The sequence below is a fragment of the Equus caballus genome, chromosome 16, assembly GCF_041296265.1.
Source record: "Equus caballus isolate H_3958 breed thoroughbred chromosome 16, TB-T2T, whole genome shotgun sequence".
Lineage (NCBI taxonomy): Eukaryota > Metazoa > Chordata > Mammalia > Perissodactyla > Equidae > Equus > Equus caballus.
Genome location: NC_091699.1, coordinates 97,971,252 through 97,978,905, shown reverse-complemented (window position 1 = coordinate 97,978,905; position 7,654 = coordinate 97,971,252). Strand labels below are relative to the sequence as shown.

At 45.6% G+C, this 7,654-nt stretch overlaps 1 long non-coding RNA gene across 1 annotated transcript; it reads left to right on the top strand.

Annotated features, from left to right (window-relative positions):
• The first annotated feature begins 3,066 nt into the window (after nt 1-3,066).
• On the top strand, nt 3,067-5,737 carry LOC138918297 (uncharacterized). Its single transcript, XR_011427451.1, has 2 exons — nt 3,067-4,346; nt 4,778-5,737. It is a non-coding gene; the product is annotated as an uncharacterized lncRNA (long non-coding RNA).
• The last annotated feature ends 1,917 nt before the right edge of the window (nt 5,738-7,654 follow it).

Here is a 7,654-nt window from a genome sequence, read left to right as displayed (position 1 = left end):
ACCAAAATGTAAAACACATCTTTTCTGGTCTAGCCACCCAACTACTACAGATGACACCAAGGAAATAATTCTGCAAATTGGCCAACGCTCATAAGCGAGGGCAGTGTGGTTTTGCCTGGCGTGCTCTGTCGGTTTTGACATTCATGTTCTGATATCTTCAGAGAATTCAGATTTCCTTCTTTCTTTATGTTCTGAAGCATTTTAGTAAAGAAGTAGAAGCAACTGAAATGTTTATCAAGAGAAGCAAATGAAAGCTACTCTATCGTTAAAATCGATGGTGTCAATATTCACTGACATTGTTGAATGAAAACAAAAGCATGTTAGAGACGCAGTACATACAGCGTATTTACATGGAGCTGCGTCTCTTCTCCAGGCCTGAGTGCATCTCCATGAAGAGAGAAACACCAGGAAGCATGCTCATCTAACAATGTGCAGGTTTTTGCCCTAAACTGTGGAATTTGAAGTGATTTTTATTTCTTCTTTGTATTATTTGATTTTTTTAAATTTACAATTACTGTTTATTACTTATAGTTAGTAAAATAATGAGGTATTTAAATTTGGGGAAAAGAGGTATACCTGTCTAGCTTCATTTTTAAGCAGAGCAGACAGAAAATAATTATGGAAAAGTTCTTTCTATTGAGAAATCGGGAGGTCACCAGAGCCTAGAATCGTTTCAGAAAAACAGAGAGAGGAAGCCAGGTTGTAGGACTTTGAGAAAAGAGTAAGTGAGGAGAGAGGAGAGAGGGATTTGGGAGTGGTCAGATGGTTTCCTTCCCTGCTCTGGCGTGACCTCCTTGTCCTGCTCCAGTTTGCTCCTCTCTACTCCGTGCTTCCATGCCAATCTCCCCTCGTCCTCGCCTCAGAGATGGCGCGTGTGGTTTGAGCTCCCTGTGTCCTCGCTCACATCTCACTCAGCGATCACAGGCAGGAGGCAGGCAGAGGAGGTGTTTCCCATGGAACTTAAACATGCTGACAGACAGGGTCTTGGACAGAAGCACCTGCACTGGGGCGGGAAATGTGCTCATTTCAATGCTGCTTTGCGGTCCCTTTTCGAAACCCAGCCCTGGCTCGTCAGCCTTTATGTCGTCCTTCTGCTGGTTTTGGCCGCGTTCGCTGACTCCTCTCTGACCCGCAGTCTCATCCATCTGTACACTCACCCAGCTGTTTTCACTCTTCCCATCGTCGCTTCCTTCTTTTGCACCCACGTTACATAGTAAAACTGGAACCTAGAGTTGTTCTTCTGAGTGCAAAGGGTGTTCGGTACAATACAGTAATTAATTTTTATTTGTAGTAAACACAGCACATCAGAAACAGAACGCAAAGGATGAACTAAAGAAACAAGCCCACACAGAGTCGATGCACCTGATAAACAAATGGCGGGCGTACACTGGGGATCCAGCCAGGGGGTTGTCCTTCTACAGTAACACTGACGTCAGAGTGACCGTGCTGGGGGCATTGCGTTTGCATTATATGGCAGTCATTCGTTCTTGTCTATAGTAAACCCAGCGATGCTTTGGATCTTTTCGCTTTGTTCCGTCTCCACCATCACCACTCACTGGGTCTACCAGAAGCCTTCCAGCAGCCGCCCTATCTTCAATCGGATCCTCTAAAGTGCATTCTACACACAGCAGCCAGAACGATCTGTAATATTAACACAGTCATAGTAATCCTCAGCTTAAAACCCTTAAATGGCTTCCAGCGTTACTTAGGAGAACATTTAGATTGTTAACACTGTGAACATGGCCTCTGAGGTCATGCAGGACCTGGCCTGGGTCAGCTTCCGTGGCTCCCCCTCCACACTGCGTCCTCACTTTCTGACCTCCAGACTCCCTGGCTTTCTTTTAAGGTCTAGATGGCCAAGTACTTTCTGCCTCAGGACCCTCATGGATGCCGATCTCTACCTGTGGCTGTCTTCTTCCCACTCCTCACCTGGCCAGACACTCTCCCTCCCATCTCCCCTGCTTCCCCAGCAAGGCTTCCCCTACCATGTGCTCTCAGACACAGCAGTTCTCTTGCTCATTGCTCTTCCAACCTCCTTTGCTGTCGCCCCCTGAACCGGTGGGACCGAAAAGCCCAAAATTGCATTACCCATGCTCCCTTGCTGCCTGAGTTCTGAATGTGACTTTTGTTGACCAAATAGAAGCTCTTGTGGAAGGCTTGAACTCAGAACTGAGTTAACTAGAGACAGAAGCAGGTGCGGGGCCTCTGTTTTATGTGCAGATCTTAGCAGAGGGGATGTGGTTCTGGGGTCGGCCGGCAGCAAAAACATCAGCTCTGATCCTGGCAGCAGTGGTGGCTCCTCCCACGGTCCACTTTGGTGCTGTAGTTTGGGGATGGTTCACAGCAGCTCACTCTAGGGGCTATGGCTTCACCACTCTTTCTGGAAGCTAATACTCTGCAGTGAGTAGCTTTCCGCTTAAGCTGCCGGCATCGATCCTCTATCTGTGGCTGAACCCAGACTGGCACACAGCCCCTCCTCTGTCTGAACCCCGCCCTCTGTTACAGTCTTTATAACACTTGAGGTTTCTTTCAGAGAACTGTTCTAATTTGTAGTTATGTAGTTGCTCGTGTGTCTGTCTGTCTCAGACTCACGAGAATCTAGTAGGTACTAACACTTCATTGTTGAAGAAACTAATAAAAAAGCAAAATTATTAAGATTCTTTTTTATTTACTTCCTGATTACTACTTTCCTGAGGTTCCAGAACTGCAGATATATCAGTTGTCAGGATATAACTACTGTTAGCTAGTGACTGTCCTCATCATTCATTCTGCATCCATCCAAGGCAATCGAGCACCGTTTTGCCTTAGCAATACGGGCCCCACTGAAGTTCCTTCTGGAATCTGATCTCATTACAATGACAGGTTGAACCAACTTTCCCCATCATCTGCTTGCATCTAAGAGAATGTACATTCCAGAGGAAGCGTGTAAATAGTTGAGCAGAAGGAATGTGGTATGAGATTTGGGCAATTAGACTAACGTGTCTCTGCTCCACAAAGTCTTCTTTGGGTTTTCTGAAATCCAACTAGACAGAGGAAGAAAGGTTAATGTCAGGAAAGAGCAGAAGTATTACTGAAACATGTGTTTTCCTCCATGGTATCATATGCCTTTCATATTGAACAAATTTGGACAGATGTTTTATGTTAAAGGATAAAATGTATTTAGATTTAGAGAATTATCCATTATGTTCTATCCCATATGAAGATCAGTGGATAGACACCGCGAAATAAGATGAAAGGAGCGGAAATAAGGCAGCTAGATGGTGGGAGGAATGAGCTGGCAGGCTCTGAATGCTTACCCTGTAATTGGCGATTGCAAGTGCTCCCACGTGCGGATGTAACGCGTCTGTTAGTGACCGTTGAAGACTGCAAGCCTGCTCTTCTGCCCGGGCTCCTTCCATCCATGAACAAAACCATCCACCCAGGAACCTGGACACCAACGTTGACTCCTCCCTTTTCCTCATGGATTCATCTTCTCCATCCAATTTGACCAACAACCATATTCTTAAAATTTCCCTTTTCTTAATCTTTTAATTTTTATTTTTGCTCTACTTTTATTATTAAAACAGCCTCCTAATTGGTTTCCATCACTTCAATTTAGAATGAAATGTCTAAAATCCCAGTATTATCATGTTACTCTCCTGCTTAAAATCCTTTTGTGGCTGCCCCTTTCAGCCAGACAAGATGCTTTATGATCCTTCTCAGGCCTTAACACCACCCCCGCCCCCTCCTCCCATGCACTCTTTGCTCTTTCTTCTTTGAAATGCTCTAAATTCCCAGAATGCAAGGGGTCATCTCCCTTCTCCCCTCCCCCCCGGGTCTCTGCACACACTCTCTGCATCCCTGAAGCCCTTCCCACACTCTCTGCTTGGCTAGTTCCAACTCCTTACAGGGCTCAGTCTGGACATCACTTCTTCTAAGAAACCTTCCCCAACCCCAGTGCCTGAGTTACATTCGAGCCTCATAGTTCCCTAAAAATTCTATCCCCACCCTAATTTACTGTCCTCCTGAATTTGCCTCTTTACTTGTCTGTACCCGTTAGGATTGGGTTTGACCTGATGCTAAAAAATAATATTAACAGCAACTTAAAGAAGTTGGAGGCTTATTTTTATCTTATGTAAAGGAAATCCAGAAGTGAGCAGTCCTGGGCTGGGGTGGCAACTTCAAGGTCACCAGTTTCTAGGATGCTTCTGTTTTTCTGAACTGACATGCTTAGCACGTGGTTTCCATCCCTGAGGTTGCCACAGATGGAGGAGAACTCCAGCAATCAGGCCTGCACATCAGACAGCAGGAAGGAAGAGAGAGCAACAGATCAAAGGTGCATGGAAGCTGTTCGGGCCCTGTCTAAGGTGCTTCCCTGAGAGTCTCACCCAACATCTTAGCTTACTTTCTATTGGCGACCCCAAGCTACAGGGGGGCCGGGAAATGTTCTCTTTCAACTGGGCACATTGATGCGTGCCTTTACGTTGTGGTTCTGTTAGAAAGGAGGGAGGGAGGGGGATGTTGAGTAGACGGCCAGCAGTCACGGCTACCCTGGGTTCCCTCCTCTTACAGGGCAGGACGGTCTCCTTATAGCATCCTCAGGCCTGAGCACCACACCACAGGCTGAGTGGATGTTCAGTATTTGCTGAGCTAAACACAGAAATGGTTTAAAGATGAAGAGTGTAGTGTTGGGCACGCTGATAGACGAGATTGTGATTCCTCACTTACGAAATAGAGTCCCTAAAGTTGGTTTGTTGTTTTTCAAGCTGTGTAATTTGTTTTTATTTTCTAAATAAAGTCTTATCTAGAACCCAGTATGAAGCAGTCGAAGGGGAATGCTCAGGTTGGACCCAAGAGGCCTGCATTCTGACTTGGCCTCCCTTCCAGATTCCTTGGGAGGAGCCCTGGGATATCTCCTCGGAACTTCAAGGCTCCACCAATCCCAATTTGAAAACAACTGGACTCATGATCCCACCAGCTCAGGAGCCTCTGAACCTGGCAATCAAACCACGTTTTAATGTGCTATCACATCATCAGCAAATGGTCAAGCCAGCTGGTTATCAATAAAAATTCAGCCAACTTCTTTTGTCCCTAACAATGACGTCATCCCTTCTTGGGACACTGAAATGCTGTATCAATGCTGAAGCCAGGAGGAACAGCGTTGTAGCAGTAAATGCACAAGAGAACCTCGTGGTCTATGTGGAATATTAAAAGGCAGACGTACGGTCTTCAGTTTTAGTTGTGCCTGTCCTTTGGGGTGAAGCTCATACCTGGTTCACTGTAGGGTCCTCACCAGTGCCCCTGACTGCCCGCTTCCACACTAGATGCAGGCACTGGGTGGGACTTGCCCACCAGGTACAGATCACGGAGTCAAGGGGAGACTCAGTTTACAGCACTGAGCGGTGAAGCTGGGGAGAAAACACCAAGCAGACAACTGAGCCCAGTTATTCTTCAGATGGTGAGAAGTAAAAACTAAGTACAAGAAGAAAGGTAGACCGGAAGATTAGGACAGAACCGACAGGCTTAGAAGGAAAGGTGAGAGAGCACAGAGTGGCTGGAAGATGGGGACTTTTGTGGCACACCTGTGACCGCTATTGTAATGGCTGCAATTTATTGTGACTCTAAGATGTGCTGGAACTTTGTTATGAATTTACATATGCTGTTCTTAATTCTCATAGCAACCTTGGTAGAATGCCATTATTATCCCCATTTTATCAATATAGAAATGGTCACTTAATAAAGATTCATGCACCCCTCACATCTTTGGTGGCAAAGCGTGGACTGTGAGGCTGCAGCCCAGCACGTCTCGTTCCAGGGCTGCCCCGCGTCCATCGCACCAGGACGCTGCCGCGGCTGCTGGATTGTGGTGCTGGCAGAGAGCATCCTCCTCTTCGGTCGATTTGGCTAATGGCTCTTCAGAGAGGTGCTTACGACTGCTTCTGTAAACACAGCCGTCAGGGTGAGGCCTGCAAAGCTCGTATCGAATGGTCGTTATTTCTATTCCCTCTGACCCTGTGAACTCAGAAGTCTGCACGAACATTGACTTCAAGTGCTGTGAGGTGATGGGTGCTACACACTGTTGGCATTTATTATTCTTATGGTGCAGCTTGTCTGCCTCCTTGATTGTCTCCAAAATACACCATCAAGTTGCTATCAGAAGAACCTCTTTTGTTGCTCAGAAACGGCCCTGTCTCAGTGGGTGAGAACTCTCTACTTGGACCCCCTATTGGGGACCAAATTAAGAATTTAAATAGCAGTTAGTCAAGGAAAAAAGATGCTGGGAAAGTCCTTTTCCCTGTGTCCTCGTGTCATTGCTTCTTTCTCGTCTTACACTGCCCCGTTTCCTCATGGCCTAGACCTCCTCCTCCATGCATCGCCAGAAACCTGCTGGAACCCGGCGTGATGAAACCTCTGAGCCGTCTCAGCTCCGCTAACTCACTGGTGCTGATTGACGGAAAGGCCGGCTTCTCCCTTTGAGGCTATTTCTGTAAAGTTCACCAATGAATCACACATATCAAACAAATGGCCACGGAGTCTCCTCAACAGGGAGACAAAAGCTACCCAGGCAGGAGCAGGCGTGCTGTTCCCTGAGAAGTCAGTAGAAAGTCGCACAAAGCTTTCCACGCTGTGCAGGTCTGCTCCTGGAGTGGTGCACGGAAGGCTCTAGTTTACCAAACTGTCTGAGATGTCCTTCTGGTCTGAGCTGCTCCCCTCCACCATCCCTCCCCTTCCTCCCAGCCCTCTGGGCTCAGAGGCCTCCAAGAGCAAGAGGCATGTAGAATAAGAAACAACTACCTCAAGATTTTGTAATTAAATAATTAGACCAATTACTCATATAAAGTGAATATTTTACTTTCATCTGAATTATCCAAATGCTTTGCATTCAATGTTTTTTTTTTAATTTTTGTTTTTATGACAGTAACATTGGATTATAACATTATTTCACTCTCAGAAGTACATCATAATATATTTTGAATTCTGTGTAGATTACGTCATGTTCACCACCCAAAGACTAATTATAATCCATCACCACACGTGTGAGCCTAATCACCCCTTTTGCCCTCCACCCTCCCCCCTTCCCCTCTGGTAACCATCAATCCAATCTCTGTTGCTATGTGTGTGTTTGTTGTTGTTTTTATCTTCTACTTGTGAGTGAGATCATATGGTATTTGACTTTCTCCCTCTGACTTATTCCACTTAGCATAGTACCCTCAAGTGGTATGCATAATTCCCTCAAGGTCCATCCATGTTGTCACAAATGGCTGGATTTCATCCTTTCTTATGGCTGAGTAGTATTCCATTGTGTATATATACCACATCTTCTTTATCCATTCCTCCCTTGATGGGCACCTAGGTTTTCTTTTTATAACTTCAATTATATGAATCCTTGGCTCAAGTAATTTTGGGTGAGTAGGGATTGCCTAAATTTTTAAATGTAATAGGTCCAACATAGAAGTATTTGATTTGACATCCTGCACTAAGTGAATTTCAAGCCCCTCCTAGGAATATACGGAATGAGGAGAAAAGGGCTCGCTGTCGTCTGGAGCAGTTCAGCCTGTCCTCACTGGACTATGTTAGCACGTGTTTTTGCATAAGATCAGCTAATATCCTTCTATGCCTGTAATGACTTATGTTTTTAGACATGATCATTTCTTTGATTATTGTTATCTTCTTA